Consider the following 16766-nt stretch of genomic DNA (forward strand, 5'->3'; position numbering starts at 1 on the left):
AAATTATGCTTGTGCTACTCAACTGTGTTACTCACTGACCCAAAAACAAGCCAAATGACACTATTCAAGTCTTCAGCATTAGAAACAATAAGAATGAAGAAGGAAATTCCAAGGGGCATAGGAGCACATCGGTCAGCCCAAAGCTACTAAGCCTGGTCACTCAAGCAAAGACTCCAGGTAGCACATGGCAATGGAAGTGGAGTCGTTTCAGTAGTGTGTTTTACCATAAATACATCTGTTTAATAGTTTTATTCATTTAACTATTTTTAGCACCAAGGTAGTATGGCATATAAGAAATAGCCAGAGCTTTTGAATCAGACAAACCAGTTTTGCCACTTACTAACTATATGTATTGGGTAAGTTTCTTAATCTCTTTGATACTGAATTTCTTCACAATTTAAAACAGAGACAATAATACTTACTTTGCAAAATTGTAGCACAATTATAATAGGTTCTTAAGAGTAGTAGCTATTTAGCAATAGTTCTTTGTATGCAAAGTATCATGCTATGTACTGGAACCTTATCTCTAAGAACCTGACCAACTAGAAGTGACATTTAGATATAAAGATTGGTGATGAAAGGTAAGAAGTTAACGAGGACTATAGATTAGGGTTCTTATATAGCTATGATTTGGAGTATCTTCTGACAGGCCTTGGAAAGTTTTTGAAAAGTCCACTGAAGTCCAAAACAGTGCAAACTTCAGATACTGATGAGTAGCTAAGACCAACAAAGCCACTGGACTGATTCCGAGGAGTAAGGCTACAAAGCTGGCAAAGCCAGCTGGGACTATACAGAGAAGAATCTCTTCTTTCAAGTCCTGGGATGGCACTGAGGATTACTTTCAGGGAACTGACCCTACTGGTCACTATATGATAGGAAGGGAAGGAAAATCTCATTACAAGGGGAAATAGCATAGAACGACAAGGGTCTGAATTCAAGATGCTGACAGCAGTCAGAGACAGGAAAGATGTTAAGAATTTAATATTTATTAATTCCTTAAAAAATACATTAGACATTTGAGTTTCCCTAAATGTCTAAAGGAGGCCAGCACTCAGCCTTTGAAATGATCCTGATTGGTCCCTAGTTTCTCAGAGCAAAACACCAATTTGGCTGGCACTGCAAAATGCTCAATATATATCATTCGTAAATGAATCTTTTAAAATACTGCAACTATTGAAACCTCCACAAATACTAAAACATTTGAGGTGAAATATGTACAAAAGGTAAAAACATTTCTCTTTCCTGCTGAGTGGCCATTTCTCACAATATATGCCAAGTTCTGAATTTGCTCAATTCGATATTTAAAAAAGATTTCATGTGCAAGAGCTATCTCTATCTCTACCAAAAGACTCAGATAGAAATCGCCCTAGAAAGCTGGGAATGTTGCCACCACAGTTGCTAAGCTCTTGCGAAATTTTTTTTTTTTAGGAATCTATCACTCATTAGTATGCCTTTTGCTATGGCAAAAGAATAGCCACGGTATGACTAGAGAATATTACATGAAAAAAATTAAAAGTAAGCTAAATCCAAATCATATAAAAATATGTGAGGTACCCAAAAGATAATTTAACAATTGAATTTATATAATTATTAAAATTAAAATAATCTACCATATTAATAAAAAATGAGTACTTCCTAGGGGCTATGCACAATTCTTAGCCCTTTCTCTATATTAATCCTCTCAATAATATTCTATGATAGACTCTTGTTACCTACATTTTATATTAGATTACACTGTATGGGGAAGGAAGAAGTAGAACTAGGAATTGAACCCAGGCAGTTGGTTCCACAATCAGAATTCCAATTAATAAATGTAGAAAAGAATGCAGGAACTTGCCAAAATCTGGCAAAAGACCTCTATTAAAAATTTATATTAACATCTTTAACAGTGAAATATTGAGGTGCCTACCCTCAACTCAGGAAGAAGCAAGGACATCTGTTTGAACACTACTGTCATGTATTGTTTTGGGGTTTTCAGCCAGCACAATAAGGCAAGAAAAAACAAAAAAGGAATAGTAGAAAGATACATTTAAACTTTTACAGATGACATGACTGTGAAATTTAGAAAATCCCCAACAATCTAGAAACCACCAGAACTTAAAAAATGAATTTAGGGGGGCCTCCCTGGTGGTGCAGGGGTTAAAGACAGTGCTATCAAGCTATTGCCAGCCACTATAGCATGAGTTCGATCCCTGGACAGGCAGAGAGCAACCCACATGGTACAGCAGACCTCTCCTGTCTCGCCCGCTGCTCCCCTCAGCAGAGTATTTTAATACATCTGCCTGTTCTGCTCCCCACTCTCTCTGGTGAATCATCTCAACCCCGCAGCTCTGGCTTACACTCCAGTTCTTGTATGTATAAATAAATAAATCTTTAAAAAACAAAAAAATGAATTTAGCAAGGTCATAAAATACAAGTTCGAATATACAAAAATCCATTGTATTTCTACACACTACATGATGTTTGGAAAATAAAATTGAGTAAAAGATATAATTTTCAACACTCAAAAAAATAAAATGCCTAGAAATAAATGTAATAATATAAGTCCTCTAATACTGCAAAACACAAAACAAAACTAAGAATTGCTGAAGAAATTTATTCAATGAAGAGATATACCATGTTTATAAATGGGAAGAGTTTATTAAGATGTCCATTTTCCAAAAAGTGTTCTGTAGAGCCATACCACAGGCTTATCCTAAAATTTATATGGAAATGTAAAGTAAGTACTTTACATACTATTCCATGGGATGGAAAAGTAAAAAGTATTCTTAGTAAGTGGAGGATTCACACCACTGTATGTCAAGACTTACTGTGAACTATAGTAAGAAAGTACAGTATTAATAGAGAAACTGATAAACAGTTCAAGTGGAATGGAACAGATTCCAGAAACAGACCCAAATATATGATCATTCATTTTCAATAGAGGCCACTGAAATTCCATGGGAAAAGAAAGGTCTTTTCAATAAATGTGTAGTGCAATTGGCTGTCCACATGGAAAATAAATCTTGACCCCCTCACTTCAAACCACACGAAAATCAACTGAAGATAAATCAAAGACCCAACTGTGAAGACTAAAACTATAAAATATCTGGGGAAAACCATAGGCAAATGTTTGCTGTCTTTGAAAGTGGACAAAAATGACGATGAGGGAAAACTCTGTGGGCAGGGTACAAAAAAGCATTTATTTGACCTGACCAGTTCCCTCCCCACCAAAAAAAAAAAAAAAAATGGTTGAACTGGACTTCATGAAAATAAATCTAATAAAGCTAATCTAAAGGCACTATTATAAAAATAGGCAAACTTCAGACAAGCGGAAAATACTTGTAAACATGTACTTTAGACATTTTATGTAGAATATATAATAAACTAAAGGTCACTAACAAAAGGGTAACCTAATTTTAAAAAAGTAGGCAAAAAAAGTATGAAGAGATATGTTGAAAAGAAATCTGAATGGCCAATAAAGATATAAAAATATGTTCAACATTAATATTCATTGAATTGTAACCAACTTACCCCAAACCATCGATTCATCTCCTTGGTATTATAACCAAGAAGCCATGAGGCTATCTTCAAGAACAGATATGAGGAAACTTCAAGAACATTTGCAGTGATTTATTTGTAATAGCTAAAAACTGAAAACAGCTTAAAAGTCCATCAACAAGAGAATGGAGAAAAAATTGTAGTATATCCATATAATGTAATACTATAGAGGAGACATCATCAAGCATTTTCTGTGAAGGACCAATTAGTAAATAGTTCATGCTTTGCACATCATATGGTCTGTTACAGTTATAAATTTTGATGAATGGACACGGCTATATGCAATAAGATTTTATATATGAAAATGAGCTGTGGGATGGAATTGGCCCACAGGTCATAGTTTTCCATTCCTTGCTCTAAAGCAAAAATACATAAATAAAACCCATTAATACATGGAACATGGGCAGATCTCAAATAATTCTATGACGAACAAAACACAAAAAAGAATAAATTAAATGATTCCACTTATATGAATTTCAATAACACTCGAAAATGATCCATGTTGATAGAAATCAGAAGAGTGGTTGATTGGGACACAGGAGAGGCTGCATTGATAGGATGGGCTCGGAGGATATTTTTGCAGGGATAAAAATGTTTAATATCTTTTATGTCTGATGAGCACATAGGCATACACATGTATAAATTTTATCAAGCTATATGCTTTTCTTGTTTTTTTATTGTATGTCACTTATAGCTCAATTTGGAGAAAAAAACTTATACAAAGATTAGAAAACAGTCTAAGAAATCATCTAGAATTCAACATGGACAAAAACCAAATAAAACATAAAAGTTAAGATTAAAAGTCATCCATAATAAAGGAGTGGGTCTGAAAGAATTCTAGCCAAAGTTCTTAAATAATTGAAAAAAATGGAAGAGGAAAAAAAAAAAAACACTGAAAGAGATACAGGATGAAACTTTCAAGAATTGATAAATGACAAACCTTTTAGACAGGAAACACTAAATCCAGGATAAAGGAAATGTCCGCATCTAGATATACTGCTGTACAACTGTAGAACACAAGAGAAAAAAAGAAGATCTTAAAAGTGGGCAAAAAAAATATTACCAACAACTAACAGTTATTTGACGTAACTGTAAGAGTAAAAGTAAAAGTCAATGGAATAACTGAGGGCTTGGAAACTGTCAATCTGGAATTACATATTAAACAAAACCACTGTTTAAGAATTAAATAAAGACATTTTTTAGATAAAACCTGCCATCAATGATCCCTTAATAAAGAAGCTTCCAAATTTTTATCTGAGAAAGAAAATAGAGCTCTGAGAGGCAAGAAGTAATGATAAGGAAAGGATGCCTCAAAAGGAAAAATTACAGTATCATATTGATAGGAGGAAAAAAATAATTAAGATGGAGCTCAATTCCGGATAACAAGCATGTACGCCAGGAGGATAAATAGTGCGAAAGTAACCTTGAATTATTTCAGAAAAAAATAGAATAAACTTTTTTAAGAAAACTACTAAAAAAACATGCAATTTTCTCACTAGTCAGGAGGGGAAAAAAATGGAGTAAACAAAAACCCAAGAGGTGGCAAACAGAAAAAAAAACAAACAAAAAGAAAAAAAGAATTAAAAACAAACATAAAAAAGAATTCTAACTTTAATCCTAAATTAAATCTGTAATTATATTAAATTTAATTGGGTTGAGCTCCAGCTAACGGACAAAGATTGTCAATATGGATTAGAAAAAAAACAATTAGCATTTGCTTAGAATATCTCTTTCAAATAGGTGAAACCTAACTACTAAAAGAAAGTGTGGCTATGGTGTAATAAAGGAAAATGGATTTTAAGTTAACAGGCATTTGCGGGAGGAGGCATAGCCCATCACTATAACATGACAAAGGGTCCAATTCACAGAAATTACACCCTCATCTATACTTTAAACTTTTATAAAGCAAAGTTGACAATTATAAGAAATTGAGAAAAATCATTTTATTTGGTATTTTATTACACCTATCTCAGTAATTGATAGGTGCTACAATTCTTAGGCTTGATCTGATACATGTACATATAGATACACATATGCATGCACATACAGACACATATGCGCACGCACACACACGCACTCGCGCACACACACACACCTACCTTGCCCTCAAATCTGTGATTATATATTCTTCTCAGTCATTCAAGGAATAGCTGAAAAACTAACCATGAGGCCACAAAGCAATTCTCAGATTTCAAAGAATCAGTGGCATAAAGCCCTCATTTGCTGACTACAGTGTGAGTTAGAAATCAATAACAAAAGGATAACTCACAAAACCTACCTTTGGAACTAGGGGAAAAAATTCTACAAATCTCATAGGCAAGGAAAAAAATACCGTCGTGAAAAAAAGTTTTCGTTCTTTTAGAACTGAAACTGTACTACATCTGAAGCAATAGTAAACAAAAAATCTGTAGTACTATAGAGGTAAATGACTCAAGCAGAGATCCCAGAAATGAGCCCCAGCATATCTGAGAATACGTATGTGACAGACGTGGCACTGGGATAATGACCTCTCCACATGGAAAAAGGAAAATGCATTATCATAAACAAACAAATATATGCATTTACATATATGTGTGTCATAAATAAAATATATACACATGCATGTCAATTAAGAAACCGTATGTATAAAAAATAACTTTCGGGAAAAAAAAATTCAAAATATACTTCCTTAAGGATAGAGAGGATTAATCTCTGGACACAAAAACACTGAGAAAAGATCATCTACAGTTTCTATAAGCAACAAAGGATTTGTACCTTGAACAGTGCTTTTCAATAGAAAAAAAAAATATCTGTAATGATGGAAATGTTCTGCTATATGATAGAGTGTCACATAAAACAATGTAACATAATAGAATACAATAGCCACTAGTCACATGCAGGCCACTGAGCACATGAAATGTGGACCAAGAGTGATGAAGGAGCTGAAATTATAATTATGACAATGTGTTAGCATTTTACAATCCTTGATGAAGAGCCATGGATATCGCTCATATTTTTATATGCATTTCAGTACTTCATTTTTTCCATAAATTTGATTTTAGCTTAAATTGCTATATAAAATGTAATCCCAAGTTTGTAAAAAAAAAAAAAAAAGTGTAAAAGTCACTTTTTAGAAAGCAAACACCACAGTGTTCCCAATATTATCTGTGAATGTTAATCTTCTAATGTGTTTAAAATGTTACAGATTTTCTAAGATACAAAAGCATATAAAGAATTTAATGAACACCAATGCATCCATCCTAGAATTTATAAAACATTCTGATATTGTTTAAATTCCCTAGGGACCTCTCCTGATTAGAACTTTTTTCTAAAGAGCAGCTGGAAAATATGAATAATAGACTAGAGCCTTGGCTTAGGGCTTCATTATTTTTTGACGCCCGTATCTTACTATATATTTTGGGAAAATGTAACCCACAAACCTTCTATGTATCATTTTGCAAGAGTTATCAAATAAACATCCATAGCCACATCTGGAGATAAAGCATTTACAGCATCTCAAAAGTCATCAGCAAGCCCCTTCACAGCCCCATCTTTCTCCCCCAGGAGGTGACCACTAGCTTGGCTTTTATGGCATTTTTTTCTTTAATACTTTTAATGATTGTCTGCATCCCTGGAGAAAAGCTTTATTTCACCAGGTTCTGAATTTCACATAGATGATATCATAGTACTCTTTAGCAACTTGCCTTTTTTTTTTGGGGGGGGGGCGCTCAATATTATTGAGACCTATTTGTTTTAAAACAGAACTACTCTATTCACCGCTCTACAGGGTGGGTTGTATTTTATGACTAGATAATAATTTACCTTTCTCCTTCAGATGGACATGAAGGTTGCTTCCACCTTTAGGGTATTACAAGTAACACTGCAGCAGACCTTGTACACGTCTGCTTCTGTATATGTATGAAAAATTATCTAGGGCAGTGGCTTTCAAACTTTTTTGACCATGACTCATACTAAAGAATGACGTTTTCCATCATGACACACATCTGTGTGTGTATAAAACAGAAAAAAAAAAGTTTCACGAAGCAAATACCCTATGATCTGATACACAGTCTGCTCTTTTCTATTCTGTTGCTTCATGATTTACATTTTCTGATTATTATCCACCGAGGTGGTGTCACAGCCCAGTAAAATGGACTTCAAACTTTGAAAAACACAGCTCTAGAGGCTATAATATCTAGGAATGGAACACGGACATCAAATATCAATTTTTCTAGAAAATTACCTTATAAATAAGTACTCTTACCTCAGCATATATAAATTTACCACTCGATACTTCTAGAGCTAAAACCATGAAAATCAGATCGTCTTATCTTTTCCTTCCTTCATTAAGCAGTATTAATCACACACCATGTGTTAAGTATCCCCTGGACTCTCGGCGAGACCGCTGGGCTAATACGCTAGGGTGGAGGGGGGGGGTAGCAGAAGGGATCAGGACCTCCGTGAGGCCCCCAGAAAGCTAACGGGGGATTGAGGGGGCTCTGATGCTGCCTGGGGAGGGAGGGGTTAGGAAAGGATTCCTGGAAAAAGGAGAACCTACGCTGAGTATTTCTATTTTTAATTTTTATTGGTTTCCTAAAACATAAAAGTAACACATCTGTTGGAAAAAAAAAAAAGTCCATATTACAAGAGTATCTGGATGAAAAAGCAAAAATTCCCACCACCGTTCAAGTTTGATGCTGAGACCAAATACCCGGAGTTGCACTATCAATTATCCTGATCTAAGAAATTTCAGCAGCCCACATCACAAAATAGTTTTCGGAGTCTACCAGCGAAGCGCCCCGAAAGTGGAAAACCCGTCCCGTTTTCCACAATGATGCGAATGCAAACCTTTTGCGTGGAGTCCTATTATTACTTTCAAGACTTTTTTTTCCCCCCTTTGGCCTTTTGGCGAGGTTAGAGCGGCCGCTTTCAAAACCCGCGTCTTTTCTCTGCATCTCCACCGTCCGCGAACGCTCCCCGGAGGAGCATCCACGGCGGCCAGCCGGGGGAAATTGGGTGCGAGTCGGCTCGGCTCGGCGGGTGACAATTCCCCGGAGTTTCGCACTGGGTCCCGAGCCCCGGAGCCGGCACGTCCCCGGCGCGGCACCGGCACCGGCACCGGCACACCCTCCCCGCGCGGCACGGCCCGGGACGGCGCCCGCTCCGCGGCAACGCCGCCCGCCCGCGCGCCCCGCTCCGCCGCCGCCGGCCCCCCGGCCCCCCGAGCCGGGCCGCCGGCCCCCCGCCACCTACCCTGCGGGGTCCAGAGCCCCCCGGAACTCAGGCGCGGCCGCTCGGGCGTGCCGCCTCCGCGGCCATGACGGCAACCGGGGAAGCGCCCCGCGCGCCCAGGCCCGCTGTCCGCCGGGCAGGGAGGAGAGCCGCCCCGTCCGTCCGTCCGTCCGCCCGCCGGGCGAGTGAGGCCAGAAGACGCCCCAGACGGGTCTAAATCAGGGCTCGGGGCGGTCCCGACAGGCTGAGTGACAAATGGCAGATGCCGTGGGCTTTGCCGCCCTCGGCAGCCGCGAGGATGGCTGCGCCGAGGAGGCCGCGCACAGGCGGAGCCCGGGAGCCGGAACGGCGCGTCCGCGAGGAGGGCGCTGGGGCCCCTAGCGGGGGCGTCACGTGGCAGGAGGAGGCCCCGCTGGGGAGCCAGGGGGTCGGCGGCCTGGGCGGAGGAAGAGGACAGGCGTCCAGACGCCGGGCCGACTGAGTCATCCGTGTGGGCTCAGCCAAGGTCGCCCAGGTGCAGGGCTGGCACAGGTAGCCCCGGAGCGGCCCGGAGCCCCGGCCCCGAGCGGGGACTGTTCGCTGAAGTCACCAGCAGGATGAACCGCCCCGAGCCAAATCATAAATGAGAAACACGACAGATGCTAGGAGAACGCTGCAATAGGCCAAACTGCCTTACCTCCCATTCGTGCCGCGGTGAAATCATGGCAGCCTAAATGCGACCACTAATTGTGAGCCCGGCACCGTGCTAAGCACTTTGCAGGTACATGCAATCCTCGAGACCACCCTGGGGCGGTGGGTGGCACTCCCCGTTGTGGAGATCAACAGACCGAGGCACAGAAAAGAGTGGATGGAGACACTTTTAGAGGTGTGGAGCACGCTGTAGGCTTTAATTTAAAAAATGTAAATGTTAGCTGGATTGGAGAAAAAGAAACTGAAGGGAATCTCTAGTGGCTGCTCTCTCGCCTGCAACATATGCATGCCTGAAAGAGGTCTAGGCACACGGAGGGAAAAGACTAACAAAGCTAGAAGGGGCTCACTACATTATTTCAGACAGTCTCTTAGCTCTGAAAGATGAAGTTGTTAGCTTTTTACACTTCCACCCACTTGCACCGCAACCTCCCAATTTCCATTGCTTATGTTACTTTTGGCTTCCTGGCACTCAGAACACTTACAATTGCGCCTGAATCTTAGTCGTCCAGATGTTCGCTCTTGAGTCAATATTTAAATGAATACAATGTTCATAAGGTATCCTTTCCTACATTTTTTTATTTTTATCTATTTCTTGATGGACCCCTCTTTTTCAAACAGTTTTCTTAAGGAGTACCTTAATGTTTTGTCTGCATTTTATCTCCATATAGAAATAAAAATTGAGTTGGGTAGATATTTTGGATTCACACCCTCCTTCAAAAACTAACAAGAAGCAATTGTCTTACTGCTTTTTGACGTCATAGATTTCTGTGGAGAGATAGTAATCCCATGTGATTTTTCCCTGGAAGGTGATTTTTCTGCTTGGATGACTGATTATCAGTAAAGGATAGGACATAAATTTTACCCTTCCTGTGCTTATCTGTGCTATATCTCCTGTCAGTTATTCTGTTATCAGTTTTTTTTTTTTTTAAACCCAGTATATAGTATAGGTTTCATTTATGGATTCCATTCTTTTCTTAGTATAAGAAAACTTCAATATCTGAATAAATTTGTCTTTCATTGGTTGAATTTCCTACTCCAAAGTCACCAGCTATTCTTATATTTGATCTTTGTTTTCCATATCCCTCTTCTTTTGATTTGCATGTACGCCTTCTCTCAAAAACTGTCTGTTCGCTACTTTAGATTATTGGATTTTTAAATCATGTTTTGACTCAATTTTCTTAACTATGCAATTTTCCTCTTCATCACCTTCTCACCTTATACTGTCCTTGAGTTGCTTTAAAGGATCTGCATTCTTAATGTTTTTCTGTAGAGTGAAGCACATATAAGTAACACAAATTCCTGTTCCTTGGTCATATTTTCCTCCAGACTTGGTTCTTCATTTGTCTTCTACAAGGTATTTCTTTGCTTCTCACTCCCACCTCCCATGTTATAACATATTTACATAGTAGCCATGTCATATCTTTTATTTTACCCTTACAAGTTAACAGAGCTTGTATTTACACTAATATGCTAAGGATGAATTCCTGGTGCATGTTCCTCTTCATCTGAGACCTCTCTTGCCTATACTGAGCTTCAGTGGTAAGCTTGAATATTGTTTTTATCTACTTTTTCTGTGATCGGAGGGCTTTAGGATGAGGGGAGGGAAATGGTGGGAGAACTCAGCTTGAGACTAGGTAGACCGCTTATTGGGGAAACTCAGCTGTCACTTCTGATACTCCTTTAAGGTCTCTCCAGTCCAACTTCAGACCAGCCAAGAGAGCTTTCCGTGCCTATGAATTGAATCATTTCCCCGATTCAGCATAGTACTCTAGAAGGTAGCCAACTTTCCTTCTCCTGGCAAGATCCAACGGTGGTATGTAAAGGTTCGTTGACATTTCACAAGGCCGTCACTAACCACCTCCCCAGTTGAAGGACATTTGTGAAAATTCTCAGGATCTGGTCTGATCATCTTTTTCCTCAGCATGTCTTACAGGGGACAGGGATGATTGGAGCTACAGCATGCATCATCAGAATTTTTGGTGTCTGCTATTCTCACATTTTGCATTATAAAGCTGCTTCTTTCTTTGGCTGCAGATTTTTTTCCCTCCTCTTGCTTGCTTTTCTTTGCATGGGTTATGGTACTTTTATTTTTTAGTGCTTCTTGTGCCATCTTTATCCAAAAGTTAGTTAATTATTCTGTCTCTCTCATTGGGGATGAGTTACATGAAAATCCTTTTTATGGGTTACATTATTTCCACACAGTTCTCTTTGAACAGGTCTATGCTGACTTGGAAGGTGACACCCTCCTGTACCCTAAGTCTTCTTCCAATGACTGGCATTACAATGGGCCCCCACATAGGTTTAAGAGCAGAAGCTGCAAACCCAAATCTCTAGGAAATTTAAAACAAAGAGGAATTGGATTGTGGGAAGTGAAAAGAACACTCTTTATGAAAAGGGCATGTGCTGTATAGCTCAAGCAGTTGCTGCCATGCTCGAATTCAGGGCAGTGTTGCCAAGCCTGTAAAATTTTTAGATAAATATGCTATTTAGTTTTTCAATATAAAATTTCCTCACTTTGCACACATTATGGAGGCCAAATGAAGTATCCCTTAAGGTCAGCCTGGACCTGCGGGTTACCAGTGTGGTCTCCTGTTATAAAGAACCACACAAGAGAAATTCTGTGATCATTGTTTGTAAGTATTTTGAGACACTGTTTTGTTCTATAGACTTCAATGACTTCTCAAAATTCCCTAAGCAATATAAAGCAAAAAGATTCATGTTGTCATATTTACAATTTCACCCATGTGAGGAACCAACAATTTCACCATTAGGTGTTTTAGGGGTAACTGCTATGACAGATTTAAATTGAATACAAGGCAAGCAGTTTATACACATTATGATCACATCACCAAAATAGCAGGGAAAAATTTTCAATTGATATAGAAAAGGTACTTGATAAGATCTGATACCCATTCTTGAAAAACAAAACAACAAACTAGGAAAAGAATGGAATTTCTCTGACTTGATGGGTATATCTGTTTCTTAGGGCTGCCGGCAATAAATGCCCACAAATTTGTAACTAAAACAAGAAATGTATTCTCTCACAGTCCTTGAGGCCAGAAGTCCGAAATAAAGTGTCAGCAAGGGCTTCACTCCCTCTAGTGGCTCTTGAGGAGAATCCCTTCTTACCTTCAGCTCTGGGTAGATGTTGGCATTCTTTGGCTTCCTTGGCTTCTGGCCACATCACTCTGAGCCTGCCACCATTTTCACATCACCTTCTCCTCTGTATCGTGTCATATGTTTTTTCCTGTGTGTGTCTATCTTACGAGGAAGCTTTCGTTAGATGAGTATGCACCTGACCAACTTGGTGTAATCTCATCTCAAGAATGGTAATTACACCTGCAAAGAATTTTTTCCCCAAATAAGGTAAAATTCACAATTTCTGATATGAGCACATACACATATTTGGGGAGGGACTCTTTCAAAATTCTATAATGGGTAAAGTCATTGTGGAAATTGATAAGTGGATTCTATGATTCTAAATTTTATATGGAAATGAAAAAGCCTACAAAAACAAAACTGAAAAAGATGAATGAAACTAGAAGACTTAACTATCTGATTTTAAGGTTGTTATAATAATCAAGACAGGATGGCACTGGCACAAGGAAAAATGGAACAGTACACTGAGTTGAGAAATAGACCCACATCTATGATCTATTGATTTTTGACAAGAGGTAAAACACAATACCACATGGGGGAAAATATTGTGGGAACTACCTAAGTGGAGAAAAAAAAGAGCTATATTTGTACTCACACCATAGAAAAAAGTAAAATCAAATGATATGACAAATCTAAATAAATTTAAGAATGATAACAGTTCTGGAACTGCACTGTCCAATATGGTAACCACTAGCCATGCTACTGAGCATTTGAAATGTGGCCAGTCCAAACTGAAGTGTTCTGTAAGTATAAACTATATTCTAGTTTCCAAAGACTTAGGATTAAAGAATAATGTAATATATCTCATTAATTATTATATTGATTACATGTTGAAATAACATTTTGTATATACTGGTTTAAGTTGAATAATCTAAATAAACTTCACCTGTTTATTATTAGAAAACTTAAAATTACATAAATGGCTCCTGCAATATTTCTGTTTGAGAGCACCATACTGGAAGAAAACCCACGACAGGCAAAAGGTAATGACCATAAAAGAATAAGTTGGTAATTAGATTTTAGATTTTACCAAAAATAAAATCTTCAAAAGAAACTATGAATGTATTTAAAAGTTGAGTTATATATTAAAATAGTCACTATATATATATATATATATATATATATATAAAACAGAACTTGCTTGAAGAGCTCATACAACTCAATTATATGATAAACAATTTAATAAAAATGGGTAGACTTGGAAAAACACTCCACCAAAGACACATGAATAACCAACAAGCTCATGAATGACATCCAACATCAGTGTCCTAATGACTAACGCAAATTAAACTCTCAATGAAATATCATAAATACTCCCTAGAATGGGGCCTCCCCTGGTGGTGCAGTGGTTGAGCGCTGGGCTGCGAGGCTGCCTGCAGCCTCTGCAGGGCCAGTTCGTTCCCCGGCCACCGGCGAGGGTCCCACAAAAAAAAAAAAAAAAAAAAAAAAAAAAAAAACCACACTCCCTAGAATGGCTAAAATTGAGAAGACTGACAGTATGCAGTGTTGCCAACAGTGTAGAAAAACTGGAACTCTCATAAATTATTGGTGGGGATATAGAATAGTATACTCCCTTTGTTGGAGAGTGGTTTGAAAAGTTTCTTAAAATGTTTAGCATATTGTTATACTATATGACCCAGCAAATCCACTGAGTTATTTTTCCAAGAGAAATAATAACATGTTTATACAAAGACTTATAGAGAAATATTCATCTCAGCCCCAAACTGAAAATTACCCAAACATAAGTAATAATATGAACAAACTGCTTATCATGTCATAGAGGAATCTAAAAATTATGAGTAATAGAAGCCACATATAAAAGAAGATATACTATATGATTCCATTCACATGAAATTTTAGAAAGACAAGTCTAAGGTAGAATGACAAAAAGCAGATCAGTGGTTTCTGTTGTAGAAAGGCGAGCGTAAGGGAAATTTGGGGGTAGTGGAAATGTATATATTGTGATATAGTGAGACATTATGTAGAACTCTATATTTGTCTTACCTCGCTGAATGATATACTTAAAATAGGTACATTTTGTTACATGTAAGTTAAATTTCAGTGAAATTCATTACAATTTTTCTATTATTACTTGATTAAATGGGGAAGATGATGATTTTATCCTCATCCACAGTCGTTTGAATCAGACTTCACCTTCTGCTTTTTCATTACTGGCTTTTCCATTAGCACTCCCTTGTCTATTATCTGTTCACTTTCTCACCTGTGAGGGTTTAGAGATGAAACTCAAACCCAAGTCTTTCTTCTGACTCCTAATCCACTGTTCTTTCACAATAGCCAGCAGCCGCAGGAACAATCACATTACACAGTTTACATTTTGCTTAACAGATTAAACCATAACAACTTGAAAAAGTCTCTGTCAATTCAACTCAGCAAATATTCAATAAGTGCCTAGATTTAATTTTCTCTAACCAAAATATAAGTAACACTTCTTAGAACTACATAAACATATAGTTCTGTTGAGACCTGTGGCTTCTGGCCAAACCACCACTCACTGGCCTAATGCTGGTCTCTCTCAATCTTCAAGTCCCTTCTCCTTTTCAGAGGCTGTAATTCTTGGCTCGCTGGATTTCTCCCTGCTCCCCTGCACTTGTCATTCTTAGCAACAACTTCTCCATCCAGGTATCACTTCCTCAATCAGACCTCCCATGAGAACATTTTTCCAAAAAAAAAAAAGCTGATGTCCTTTGCAATCTTCAATTGACTGACATTTGGTGAACACAGGAAGCACGTAAGGCCATGTTTGGTGTATATAGTTCCTCCACTGAAATGTTTTATGTAATGTGGTTAAAGCCTTCTGGTACATGCATGGTGGAAAATGCAACATCTAAATGATGGTGTTGCTCAGTCATGTAAAGTGAGACAGGAACTGGTGACTCCTCAGGAAGACCATGAAGATGCACCTCTGATACAACCAGCTACATGTTTTCTATTTTTATAATGAAATGTCCAGGTTTGTTTCAAATTATACAAAGTATGGATGGGAATTTTAAAGTTTTAAGAAAAGTCAGTGTCAAACTTGAAACGAAAATGTCACATTAAAAATGGGGATTGGGGGCTTTTATTATAAGTACCCAGAACCAGTGAGAAGTGATTTAACATAGAATCAATGGCATCAATTTCCATTCCTGTTTCATGTGGCATGAATAAAACCAGCTTGACAATGATTGACCAAATGCTGGCCTTTGGAATGGAAAAATAAAAGCTGCACACAAATGCCAAATATTGATATTTATTCCGTTTTCCTATCTACCATAATTAAATTTTCATCACAACATTCAAAAGCAATAGGCAAGAAGATACAAGAAAGAGGGAAGGTGGTATAGGTTTTTCATAATTTAGGAGCACCAACCACTCATTTTAAAGTAAAAGAATATGGCAGGTTGACTAAACCTATTTATCTTCTCTTCCTTCTAAACCTCTGCCAAAACAAGGACATCTGAGGAGAGACAGGAGTAGCAGTTGAGAAAGTTCAGTGGATTTTGAAAAACGAGAAGCAAAGGCAGGAGTGGTAAACTGGCTTAAGAGTGAAGACATGTCCCCATGGGGATGAACACTTAGCAATACCAGTGAGCAAGAAGGCCAGGTCAAGGGCTGTGGATGCATGAGTTGAAAGTCTTTATTTTGGGGGGCCTCCCTAGTGGCACAGAGGGTTGAGCTCTCCGCAGCCTCTGCAGCACAGCTTCGATCCCAGCCAGCCAGGGAGATACCCACATGGCATGGCAGACCTCTCCTGTCTCCCCCGCTGCTCCCCTCAGCAGTGTACTTCGGTCCTTCTGCCTACTCTGCTCCCTGCTCTGTCTCTGGTGAATTATCTCACCCTCCCACACCTCTGGCCTGTACCCCAGAGCTTGTAAAAATATTCTTTAAAAAATCTAATATAAAAAAAAATTTAAAAAGGGGGGCCTCCCCAGTGCTGCAGCGGGTTGAACGCTGCACTGTGAAGCTGTCCACAGCCTCTGCAGTGCGGGTTCGATCCCGGCCAGCTGACAAGAATCCCACATGGTGCAACAGACCTCTCCTGTTGTGCCGCTGCCTCCCTCAACAGTGTATTTCTGTCATCTGCCTGTTCTGCTCCCTGCTCTGTCTCTGGTGAATCCTCTCACCCTCCCCCACCTCTGGCCTGTACCCCAGCTCTTGTATAAAAA

General features: G+C 38.7%; 1 protein-coding gene across 7 annotated transcripts in view; it reads right to left on the reverse strand.

Annotated features, from left to right (window-relative positions):
- PLAGL1 (PLAG1 like zinc finger 1) overlaps positions 1-16766 on the reverse strand; it is a 100470-nt gene that overhangs the window by 51785 nt on the left and 31919 nt on the right. For 5 of the 7 annotated variants that reach the window (XM_037520516.2, XM_037520510.1, XM_037520513.1 and 2 more), the window contains exons 1-2: positions 8773-9083; positions 4481-4547 (exon numbers count right to left, since the gene is read on the reverse strand). The gene's annotated coding sequence lies outside the window, so the exon portion shown is untranslated. Of the gene's footprint in view, positions 1-4480; positions 4548-8772; positions 9084-9427; positions 9448-16766 lie in introns of those variants that run through there. The other 2 variants (XM_037520511.2, XM_054697900.1) reach the window with 2 other exon arrangements.

The sequence above is a fragment of the Talpa occidentalis genome, unplaced genomic scaffold (genome assembly GCF_014898055.3).
Source record: "Talpa occidentalis isolate TD23 unplaced genomic scaffold, MPIMG_talOcc4v2.1 talOcc4.2, whole genome shotgun sequence".
Lineage (NCBI taxonomy): Eukaryota > Metazoa > Chordata > Mammalia > Eulipotyphla > Talpidae > Talpa > Talpa occidentalis.